We start from the raw sequence: 12,381 nt of genomic DNA, 5'->3' as shown, positions 1-12,381 counted from the left end.
AAAGTAAATGTCAGGATCATTACGTGTCTATCACCACCACATTTTGAAAAACTATAAGACGACAGGCCATGCATTATTTATGTTTTGTGTCTTTTAGTGACTTTTTTTATTTTTATTTTTTAATTTGGATTAAGGCAATAAGTGCCTCCCTGTATTACCACAGATGAACTGTTTCTGTTGCCACATCTGAAATAAAACTGCAAAATTTTACCACCCACACAGGAGAGTGACAGGATTAACTTTTTCATGAAGTGATATGTCACAGCAAAGTAGATGTGATCAATATTTAATCTGAATCTCAGTCCCAGAAAATGTTGAAATGTAATGATTTTTCTATTTCAGCTGCAATTCTTATGTTGGAATATTAAAGTTAAAGTACTTACAAACAAAAGAAGTATGACAGGTTTTTATTAAGTGACAAATCAGAGCAAAGCATGTGTGATAAATATTTAATTTAAATCTCACTCACGGGTTGTCCGGACAACCAGCTTTTCCTATAGGACAAGTAAACTGCCAGGGTGACTTGTCCTATGGACTAGTACACTAAAAAGCTTAATGTCAATGCCTGAGCGGTCACGTAACGGATTTTGTCGGTTTAATACACATAACGGATTTTGTTGTATTTTTACCTTCAAAGCAGCAGAAATGTTTCAGTACCCTTCCCCAGATTTGTCCCTGGAGACAATCCTGTGTCAGAAGTCTTTGACTTCCTTTGACTTCATGCTTGGTTTGTGTGCTGACATGCTCTGTCATCTGTGGGACCTTATATGTAGACAGATGTGTGTCTTTCCAAATCATGTCCAATCAACTGAACTGACCCCAGGTGGACTCCAATTAAGTTGCAGAAACATCTCAAGGATGACCAGTGGAAACAGGAGGTGCCAGAGCTCAATTTTGAGCTTTATGGCAAAGGCTGTGAATACTTATGTACATGATTTCTTTGTTTTTTCATTATTAATTATAAGTTTGCAAAAATCAAAAAAAAAAAAATTGTTATTTTGGGATATAGTGTTTAGAATTTTGATTAAAAAATGAATTCATCCATTTTGGCATAAGGCTGTAATGCCGTGGCTCACACGGCACACGACGATTCCTGAACGAAGGGAAAAAGTAAAAAACGTCACAATTCCTTGAGAAAAGGTGGACGAAAGAGATTTTATTACCGAACAGTCTGCGAAGCAAGAGCGCAAAAGGGACAAAAGAGGAACTTAACAAAAGCTCAGGATCTCGACGCTTTAACGAAACACGCCTGGAGCCACAGCTGGAGCAGTGTGTGTTTGCATCTCTGAGTTCCAGGACTAGGTGCTGGGACGGAGATCATAGTGCCTGAGTCCTGGAGAAACTGCAAACAGAAGCTGTGGAGATCTGTGCGCACGACGGTGGACCACCTGCTCTGGTTCCTCATCCAGAACAAAAGAGGGATCATCTCCATCATGAGAATCCACACTGTCTGTTGACAAGCTGCGCGCTCCGTCTTCCTCCAATTTAAAAAAAAAAAAAAAAAAGTGTTCCGTGGTCACTGCTGTATCACTGTATTATGTTCTAAGTCATATATATTGATTTATAACAGAAAACTGTCAAAAGGGAGAATAAATATAAATGTAAGTGTAAAGATGATTGAATATATCAGAGCAGTAAATGAATCAGTGCGTGTGAACGCGCGCATTGACTCATGTGCGGTCATTTCCACCAGCTGATCATTGATCCACAACGTGAATTCTGCCTTCCAGAACAGCTCTTTATATCATCATTTCGATTCATCTGCCTGTTACCACATGTACAGAAGGACTGGATTGTCATTCCTACACTCATATTGTTATATTTAATACAAAATAATAAGCGCACACAGCAGCTTCTGTTGCCGCAGATGCTGCATTCAAGTACCGTCGGAAATTACACAACTTTTTTGTTGTTTCAAATTCAACAGTTGCTTGTGGCAAAATAATTCATTATAATCACACAAAAGATTAATTCTGGCCTATGTAAGGTGCCTGAGCCCATTGAAGCTGCACCCCCCCCACACACACACAGATTAAAAAAAAATCCAAGCAAACAGGCTGAGTTTGTCCTGTAATTTCCGACGGTACATGAAGCAGCAGCAGCCTCAGCGCTCACAAACCGGCTTCTGCACTGTGTGAAAACATTCAGCTGCTCCAACGAAGTCAAATTAAACAATAACGTTACAAGAACTAAACAAACAATGAAAAAAAACATCAAGAACGACAGCAAAACGAGACAGACGAATTGAGGTTTTCGTTGCCCTTCGTTCAAATTTTTCAACAGTTTAAAAATCCTGACGTAGCGCCAGCTGCAGGAACAAAGCTGCGCGAAGGTTAAACGATACCAACGACAGTCAACGAAAGTCCAGATTTCTTGTTTCGTCAGGGCTTCGTCACCCTTCGTTAAGTGCCATGTGACTGGGCCTTAACATAAAAAGTGCAGTGCTTGGAAAACTTTATATCGGCCAACTCTCTCTCTTTACCAGACATACCAAAAACACACAAAGTCAGCCCAAGTCATTATCCTGGGCCGTGACAGTTCCAGAATGGAAATTTCATGTGTGATCTGCATTATTTTATTTGGCAAAATTTACACAAGATGTTCTTCCTGAAGGAACCCGACTCATCTGTCTGGGCATGGGACCTGCACTCAGAATGGACAGATTATGTCTACCACATGCAACTCAGCCACATGGGGTGTGCAGCCAGTACATTCTGAGTGCCGGTCCCAAGCCCGGATAAATGAGGAGGGTTGCGTCAGGAAGGGCATCCGGCGTAAAACAAGCCAACCCAACTATGCAGACTAAGAATCGAATTCCCATACCGGATCGGTCGCGGCCCAGGTTAACAACGTCCGCCACCGGTGCTATTGCCCAACAGGGTGCCGGTGGAAATTGGGCTACTGCTGGGCGAAGACGACGAAGAAGAGGAGGAAAACGTTGCCATGAACAGCGGGAGAAGAAGAAAACTAGAAGGGTGGAAATGAGAGTGGGGACTTTGAATGTTGGTAGTATGACTGGTAAAGGGAGAGAGCTGGCTGATATGATGGAGAGGAGAAAGGTAGACATATTGTGTGTGCAAGAGACCAAGTGGAAGGGAAGTAAGAGCAGGAGCATCAGCGGTGAGTACAAGTTGTTGTACCATGGTGAGGACAGGAAGAGAAATGGTGTTGGGGTCATTTTAAAGGAAGAGTATGTTAAAAGTGTGTTGGAGGTTAAGCGAGTGTCTGACAGGGTGATGAGTGTGAAGTTGGAAATTGAAGGGGTAATGATGAATATCATCAGTGCATATGCCCCACAGGTAGTTTGTGAGATGAAGGAGAAAGAAGATTTCTGGAGTGTGTTAGATGAGGTGGTGGAGAGTGTGCCCAAGCATGAAAGAGTGGTGATAGGAGCAGACTTCAATGGGCATGTTGGTGAAGGGAACAGAGGTGATGAGGAAGTAATGGGTAGATATGGTATCAAGAATAGGAATGGGGAAGGACAGATGGTAGTTGATTTTGCAAAAAGGATGGAAATGGCTGTGGTGAATACCTACTTTAAGAAAAGGGAGGAGCACAGGGTAACATATAAGAGTGGAGGAAGGTGCACACAGGTGGACTACATTCTTTATAGGAGATGCAAGCTAAAAGAAATCACAGACTGTAAGGTGGTAGCAGGAGAGAGTGTCATTAGACAGCATAGGGTGGTTGTTTGTAGGATGAATTTAGGGGTAAAGAAGAAGAAGAAGAAGAGAGTGAGAGCTCAACAAAGGATCAGATGGTGGAAGCTGAAGGAGGAAGACTGTTGTGTGAAATTTAGCGAGCAGGTGAGAGAAGCACTAGTTGGAGAGGAAGCAATTTTGGACAACTGGAAAAGTACTGCAGATGTGGTGAGGGAGACAGCTAGGGCAGTACTGGGTATGACATCTGGACAGTGGAAGGAAGACAAGGAGACTTGGTGGTGGAATGAAGAGGTCCAGGAAAGCATAAGGAGAAAGAGGTTGGCGAAAACGTTTTGGGATAGTCGGAGAGATGAAGAAACTAGACAGGAGTACAAGGAGATGCGGCGTAAGGCGAGAAGAGAAGTGGCAAAAGCAAAGGAAAAGGCATATTGCGAGCTGTACAAGAAGTTGAATAGTAAGGAAGGAGAAAAGGACTTGTACCGATTGGCCAGACAAAGGGACAGAGCTGGAAAAGATGTGCAGCAGGTTAGGGTGGTAAAAGATGCACATGGTAATGTGCTGACAAGTGAGGAGTGTGTGCTGAGAAGGTGGAGGGAATATTTTGAAGAGCTGATGAATAAAGAAAATGAGCGAGAGAAAAGGCTGGATGATGTGGTGAGAGTAAATCAGGACGTAAAAGAGATTAGCAAGGAAGAAGTGAGGGCTGCTATGAAGAGGATGAAGAATGGAAAGGCAGTTGGTCCAGATGACATTCCAGTTGTTGTGTGGGCCGCTGAAGAGGAGGTACTGCTGGCCCACCACCACCAGAGGGCGCCCTGCCTGGAGTGCGGGCTCCAGGCACCAGAGGGCGCTGCCGCCTTATGGGAGTAGCCTGGGTGACAGCTGTCACCCATCACCAGACTCAGCTGTTCCACTCAGCACAGAGGTATATCAGGAGGACGGCGTCTCCACCTCAGTGCCGAGATATCGCCTTACGTTAGAGGTAACGTTCTCTGCATTAATATTCTGATTAACTGGCTAAAAGATTTGTTAAACCTTTGCAGGACAGCTGATTATTGTGAGCTAAATTGCTTGGAGAAGTACTCACCTTTCTGCAGTATTGACGTGAGGTGGAGTCAGCTTCTTCCCTCTCTGTGTACTGGGTGCAGCCGCATCCACACCTGTGTGTTTGTTCTCTTGCCAGCAGTACCGGATCCGACGAGCGGAGGCAGTGGCCACCTGGGAATTCGGGACTTGGCGGTTCCAGTATTTCCAGGGTTCGGTGGCAGGGGAAATCTGGGTGGTTCCGGCTCGACTCGGACGGACGTCTCCTACCTTCGAGCCTGCCCACACGACACCAGTGGAATTCGGTGTAAACCCAAATTGTCAATTGTTGTATTGGTTGTGCATTTTCACGACAGTAAAACTTATTTACTTTCTCCATTGTCCGTTCATTGCGCCCCCTGTTGTGGGTCCGTGTTCCAACACTTTCACAACACCAGTGGAGGCATGGAAATGTCTAGGAGAGATGGCAGTAGAGTTTCTAACCAGATTGTTTAATAAAATCTTGGAAAGTGAGAGGATGCCTGAGGAGTGGAGACGAAGTGTGCTGGTTCCTATTTTCAAGAACAAGGGTGATGTGCAGAGCTGCAGTAACTACAGAGGCATAAAGCTGATCAGCCACAGCATGAAGTTATGGGAAAGAGTAGTAGAAGCTAGGCTTAGAAAACAGGTGAAGATCTGTGAGCAGCAATATGGTTTCATGCCAAGAAAGAGCACTACAGATACAATGTTTGCTCTGAGAATACTGTTGGAAAAGTACAGAGAAGGACAGAAAGAGTTACATTGTGTGTTTGTGGACTTAGAAAAAGCTTATGATAGGGTGCCAAGAGAAGAGTTGTGGCATTGTATGAGGAAGTCTGGAGTGGCAGAGAAGTATGTTAGGGTAGTGCAGGACGTGTACAAAAATAGTGTGACAGCGGTGAGATGCGCAGTCGGAATGACAGACTCATTCAAGGTGGAGGTGGGATTACACCAAGAATCAGCTCTGAGTCCTTTCTTGTTTGCAGTGGTGATGGACAGGTTGACAGATGAGATCAGGCAGGAGTCCCCATGGACTATGATGTTTGCAGATGACATTGTGATCTGTAGTGAGAGTAGAGAGCAAGTTGAGTCTAGTCTGGAGAAGTGGAGATATGCTCTGGAGAGAAGAGGAATGAAAGTCAGTAGAAGCAAGACTGAGTACATGTGTGTGAATGAGAGGGAGTGCAGTTACAAGGAGTAGAAGTGGTGAAAGTAGATGAGTTTAAATATTTGGGGTCAACTGTTCAAAGTAATGGAGAGTGTGGTAGAGAGGTGAAGAAGAGAGTGCAGGCAGGGTGGAGTGGGTGGAGAAAGGTGGCAGGAGTGATTTGTGACCGAAGAATATCAGCAAGAGTGAAGGGGAAAGTTTACAAAACAGTAGTGAGACCAGCTATGTTGTATGGTTTAGAGACAATGGCACTAACAAAAAGACAGGAGGCAGAGCTGGAGGTGGCAGAGCTGAAGATGTTGAGAGGCGAGATTGAGATGGTTTGGACATGTGCAGAGGAGGGACCCAGGGTATATAGGGAGAAGGATGCTGAGGATGGAGCCAGCCACCAGGCAGGAGGAGAAGAGGGAGACCAAAGAGGAGGTTCATGGATGTGCTGAGAGAGGACATGCAGGTGGTTGGTGTGACAGAGGAAGATACAGAGGACAGGGTGAGATGGAAACGATTGATCTGCTGTGGCGACCCCTAACGGGAACAGCCGAAAGACAAAGAAGAAGATGTCTACCACATGCACATTTGAATAGAACACACACATACACACACATAATCCCCAAAGAGTATATGAGACGTTTTAAAGCATTTGTATACACCGTTATTAACAGTGACGTGCGGTCAGGGGAGGCAGGTGAGGCTGCCATCATGATAACAAAAAAATGTAAAATGAAAAAATAAATTAAATGGTAATATTTATCCAGTGATTTGTACTATAAAGTTATTTTCCTTTTACCTTCACCAGTTTTAGATTTTTTTTTATTATTTTTTGCTGTTCAAATACTGAGAAGAGACATGCTGTGAGACAGCAGCCAGCTGCCTCACCTTGGATTGCGCAATCACTGGGCTAACTGCTGGTATGCTGTGCAGTGAGCCTGTCTCACTGTCTCTCTGTATGCCGCCATTAAAATGGTCAAACACTCTGGCTGTATGAACTTAACTTCCATAGTTTAGCTGATGTACATAATGTACAGTGTTTTTTGTCAACAGCTGTACGGGGTTGAAATACATTTTTTAACCTACCTGCACTGGTGCTAGTAATAAAAAAAAAAAAAAATTTACTTGCACCAAAAAAAGTTACTTGCACAACCAAATGTCAGTCTTACGAGGTCTGTGAGAAAAGTATCCGACCTTTTTATTTTTTTCAAAAACCTTATGGATTTGAATCACGTGTGATTGCATCAGCCAAGCTTGAACCTTCCTGCGCATGCGTGAGTTTTTTCACGCCTGTCGGTTGCGTCATTCGCCTGTGAGCAGGCTTTGTGTGAGCAGCGGTCCACCCCTCTCGTCGGACTTTTATTGCGAATAAATGTCTGAACGATTTGGAGCTTTGCTGCATTAGTTTTTTTCCAGAAACAGAGAGACCTCCAGGTGGTAACCGTTCGGAAAATTCAAATGGCTTTCAGGGACGATTTTATGGGGATTACACAGATTAAGGAGTGCTCCAGCTGGTTTAAAGACCGCCCACAGCTGCTGAGAGCGCGCCACGCTCCGAGCGCCGATCGACAGGCTCAAACCCCGCTGAAACAACCAGATCATTTCCAACGTGAAGGCTTTGTTGATCCGGGACGTCGTCTGACTTACACAAAAATGGCAGGAGACGTGGACATCAGTACTTTTTCGGCACATTCCACTGTTACAGGAGTTTTTTCATGGAAAGAAAAGCAGACGGATGCGCAACGGAGCCGTTCATGGTGCGGCACAAAACCACCTCTGTGTTGGTCTCACAGGACGGCGTGCCGAAAAAGTGCTGATGTCCACGTCTTCCGCAATTCCTGTGCTAGTCAGAGGACGTCCCGGATAAAACACAGCGTCCAGTTTAGAAATGAACGGCACATTCCACTGTTACAGGCGTTTTTGTCATGGACAGAGGAGTGGAGGAATTCTGCGCATCGTGGCGGTGCCGCATGGTGCAAAGCAATGCCGTGATGAAGCCTCACAGGACATGTTCTGGCATGTCCAGGCTCATCCACAATTTCTCGGTTAGTCACACGACTGAAAACCCACCGACAGCCGTCTGAAAGCCATCTCAAAGCCGTCCTGTGAGACCAATGGTTACCACCTGGAGGTCTCTCAGTTTCTGGAAAAAATTGATGCAGCAAAGCTCCAAATCGTTCAGACATTTATTCGCAATAAAAATCCGACGAGAGGGGTGGGCCACTGCTTACAGAAAGCCTGCTCACAGGCGAATGACGCAACAGACAGGCATGAAAAAACTCACGCATGCGCACGAAGGTTCAAGCTTGGCTGATGCAATCACACGTGATTCAAATCCATATGGTTTTTGAAAAAAAAAATAAAAAGGTCGGATACTTTTCTAACAGACCTCGTATATCAACCTTAAAACTCCTCCTCTGATGTGTCAGACTCTTCCTCTCTGGGGAGAGTTTGAGGGGAGAGCAGCAGCAGCAGCGGCAGACAGTTTTTTTTTTCACGTGTGCACGCGAACGAATCGTTCGTGAAGATTATTTTATTTATTAATTACACAGATGTATAATAAAACTAGGGGTGTGCCAAAAAAAAAAAACTGATTTACGTAAAAATCACGATTCTCATTTGCTACAATTCAGAATCGATTTAAAATTTCCCAAAATTGATTTTAATAAATTAATAGAAAATCCGCTGGATGTCCACCTCCATTTTGTAACAAAGCAAGCATGATTTCACCAGGTACCCGTAGTTGAAACGCACGCATGCGCAGAAAACAAATATGGAGGAGGAGGAGATCCAAGCGGCACCGTCTTCACTAAAAGCTAAAATTTGGCGACATTTCGGCTTTTACCGAATGCCCAGAAAAACTGAGCTGAACATGACGTGCACTGTGTGCAAAAATTGGAAAACTAAGATAAAATACTTTGGCAACACGACAAATGCACGAGCTCATATTACGAGGTACCACCCAGAAATGATCGACACGGCGCACAGTCAGCCGCCAGCTACTGACCAGCGCACACTCCAGTCCTTCACAAAGCTCTCTACCAGCTCAGAGCATGCAAAAAAAAAAATAACTCGGTCTATCACCTGTTTCATCGCCAAAGACCTAAGGCCCTACAGTGTGGTGGAGAACGAGGAATTTATCATCATGCTGCAGACCGCGGAGCCAAGGTACACTATACTGTGCCGTAAATTTTTCAGTGAAACCGCTGTGCCACAGCTTTATGAAGAGACTAAAAAAACGTCGCTTGTGATCTAACCAAAACAACCAGAGTGGTACTAACATGCGACGTATAGTCATCAAGAGCAACACAGTCTTACATGACATTCACAGTTCACTACATAACTGATACGTGGCAGCTCGAATCCCGTGTTTTGCAAACTTGTATGACGCACAACAGCCACACTGCAGCGAATATTAATGCCATGTTTCACTCCGTTGCTAATGAATGGGGGCTGACTGTCTCCGATGTGGTGATTGTGACTGATAATGCCGCTAACATGCTCACCGCTACACAGATTGACAACTTGGCACAGATTACTTGTTTTGCACATACTCTGAACCTGGCTGCTCAACGAGCTCTTAAGCTGACTGCTGTGTCACAACTGCTTGGGAGGATCGGGCGAATCACTGGTTTCTTCCACCGCAGCACCATTGCAAATCATGAATTGCAGGAGAAACAGAAGCTTCTGCAATTAACGCTGCACAAACTGAAAATGGATGTCGGTACGCGATGGAACAGTGCGCTGGACATGATCGACAGATTCCTAGAGCATCAGCCTATTTGTGCCGCGCTGCTCTCACAAGTTAGAAAATCTGGAAGTGACATTTGCCCACTAAGTGACATGGACATCTCCACTGCGGAGGAAGTTGCATCGGTGCTGAAACCAATGAGAGATGCAACCCACATCATGTCTGAGGATTCTACGCCTACACTTTCAGTTATTGCACCCTTGCATGCCCAGATACTGCATGACACACAGGGAGCTGGCATAATTGCTGTTGACACACCTGTTATTTGGGAAATCAAACTCGCAATCCACAAAGATCTGGCAAAAGGATACATTTCTGCACAGGATAAGCGCATGCTTCACTCAACTTCCTTTTTGGACCCCCGATTCAAGGCTCTGCCTTTCACCGAGGAGGACCAGTTGGAAATCCATGCCAATGTTGTTGCTGAGGCAGCATCACTTGAGGTAAATTTAAATGACCTGTTCTTGAACAATATTTCATATATAATACAATACAATAATTACTTTTTTTCTGTAGAGACGTGAACCCAGGGGAGGCTGAGGTCCAGCCTCTGACACCACAGCCAGACTCAGAAGAAAACCCTGCTCCAAAAAGAAGGCCTTCTGCACTGGCTCCACTTTTGGGCAAGACATTTACTGAGGTCAGTGTTGTCCGTAAGTCAGCCAGCTCTAGAGCTGAAGAGGAGCTCAAGAATTATCTTGAAACCCCTTCACTACCTCAGTCGGAGAACCCCCTCAACTGGTGGAAGAACCATGAGACTACTTTTCCTCTCTTGGCTAGACAGGCTAAACGCTACTTGTGTATCCCAGGCACTAGCGTTGCAGCTGAGAGTTTTCTCCACCGCTGGAGATATAGTGACAGCACAGCGAAGCAGTCTCACTCCAGCCCATGCTGAACAACTTCTTTTTCTACAAAAAAACCTGAATGTTGCTCTTGCAAACGTACAGTAATCTTGGACACAGTTCATACAATCAGTTACACAGTTGTGAACAGTTCTGTTGTGGCAAGAGGCACTTTCATGAGGCAGCTAGTTTACAGTTGCTATTTTTCAAAAAAAAAAAAAAAAAGAAAAAATTTATTGACAACTTGTTATTCTTTAAGTTAATGACTGTGAAAGATATGTCTGAAATGATTCTATTCAGCAAGATGTTAAGTTCTATTGTTTCAAGAGGCACTTACACGAAAAAAAAATCAGAGGCAGATAGTTTACAGTTGCTATTTTTCATTAAAAAAAAAAACTTCTTTTGACAACTTGTTATTCTTTAAGTTAACGACTGTGAAAGATATGTCTGAAATGATTCTATTCAGCAAGATGCTGTTAACAGTTCTATTGTTTCAAGAGGCACTTACAAGTGTAAATTCAGGAGAAATCTCACCTCCACACATTTAAAACCCTCCTTTGCTCTCCATCTCTAACAATATAAGGTGCTAAATCATAGCAACTTGGGGCATCATTTTTTGCTCGTAAAAACGTATAACTGTGCCTTTTGAAACTAAGTAAATTCTCATTTAATAAGTATAATTTATATAATTTTGTGTTCAAAACACATTCTCGGTCACAGTGTGTATCATTCTGCATTAGAAGGGCTCCAGCCAGATGCCAGGAATGCCCCCAATGCTACCCCATCCTGACTTATTCAGCTAGATAACATCCAAATACCCAATAAAGGCTATTCAGTCGCATTATGGCTCCGTATAGCGGGACTTTCAAAAAAGTGATACAGAACTGGGCAAATTGTATTTAAATCTGATTGTGATGAAGGCAGTGCCAGTGCCTCACCAGCCACGATTTGAGATTTTTTCTGACACGATAGATAGTTTCACGGGCTAACAGGTCTGAAGAGAACCTGTTAGCAGCAACCACACATGGTGGCGTTTGGAACTAAGGTCAACATTCCTTGCAGAACCTCACTTTTTCAGAGTGAACTTTGTGACTTCAGTGGCCGTGGAGCGTTAGCCCATTAGCTGCTGGAGCTAGCACACTGACAGCACTCGACTAAACGCAACTTTTCTGCGCCACAGAAGTGTCTTTGTCGTGGATCACTTACCTGTAGCAACAACGTTCAGCTACACCATGCACGAACAAACTCACAGCCTTTAATCAGCACACGGATCAAACTTTTCACATCGCCAACTTCAAAGTTTTTCTGCTAAAGCAGCTGTTGTTGACATCCGACCGCAACATAAAAAACAAGCTCCGGTTCTGACTTTCAAAATAAAAGCCGTCAAGAAATCCGCAGTTCCTTTTTTTCCGTGCTCCCCCCGCCCCCGACGTCCAAATCTCTCCAAGGTGGTCTACGTTTGTGCTTGTTTGGACTATTAAAATAAACTTTTGTGCATTTACGGTTATGATGACAGGTGATGCAGCTTCACGCAGGTAAAAATATACACCTCAGCTGTGAACAGGCGAAACCCTAAAAGCACAAAAGTTTATTTTAACAGGACAAACGTAGCTCAGACCACTTTGGAGAGATTAGGACGTGGGGGGGGAGTGACGTCACGGATCAGAAAATGTATTTTTGAATTACTCAAAAGCTTTAAGACCACAACTAACAACTGTGCTATTTTAAAATTTTGAACGGGGGCGCAGCTTCACGCAGGTCCTTCACAGCTGTTTCAGGAAGCAGGTTCAACAAACTCTGACTAGCTGAACTCTGAGTTTATTTCACTGATCTCTATATATTACTGGATCACTCATTGGCCAATATTTTTGAAGCAAACTGGCCGCCATATTACCACTCCAGTGTCCT

General features: G+C 44.1%; 1 long non-coding RNA gene across 1 annotated transcript in view; it reads right to left on the bottom strand.

The window, feature by feature from the left end:
• Window positions 1-11,822, bottom strand: part of LOC117530840 — a 71,073-nt gene extending 59,251 nt beyond the window's left edge. Inside the window, exon 1 of the long non-coding RNA XR_004566459.1 lies at window positions 11,680-11,822. This is a non-coding gene — a long non-coding RNA (uncharacterized LOC117530840). The remainder of the gene's footprint in view (window positions 1-11,679) is intronic.
• Between the last annotated feature and the right edge of the window lie 559 nt (window positions 11,823-12,381).

The sequence above is a fragment of the Thalassophryne amazonica genome, chromosome 18, assembly GCF_902500255.1.
Source record: "Thalassophryne amazonica chromosome 18, fThaAma1.1, whole genome shotgun sequence".
Classification (NCBI taxonomy): domain Eukaryota; kingdom Metazoa; phylum Chordata; class Actinopteri; order Batrachoidiformes; family Batrachoididae; genus Thalassophryne; species Thalassophryne amazonica.
The sequence above is the reverse complement of the archived record's forward strand: the minus strand, read 5'-3'. Positions and strand labels throughout refer to the sequence as shown.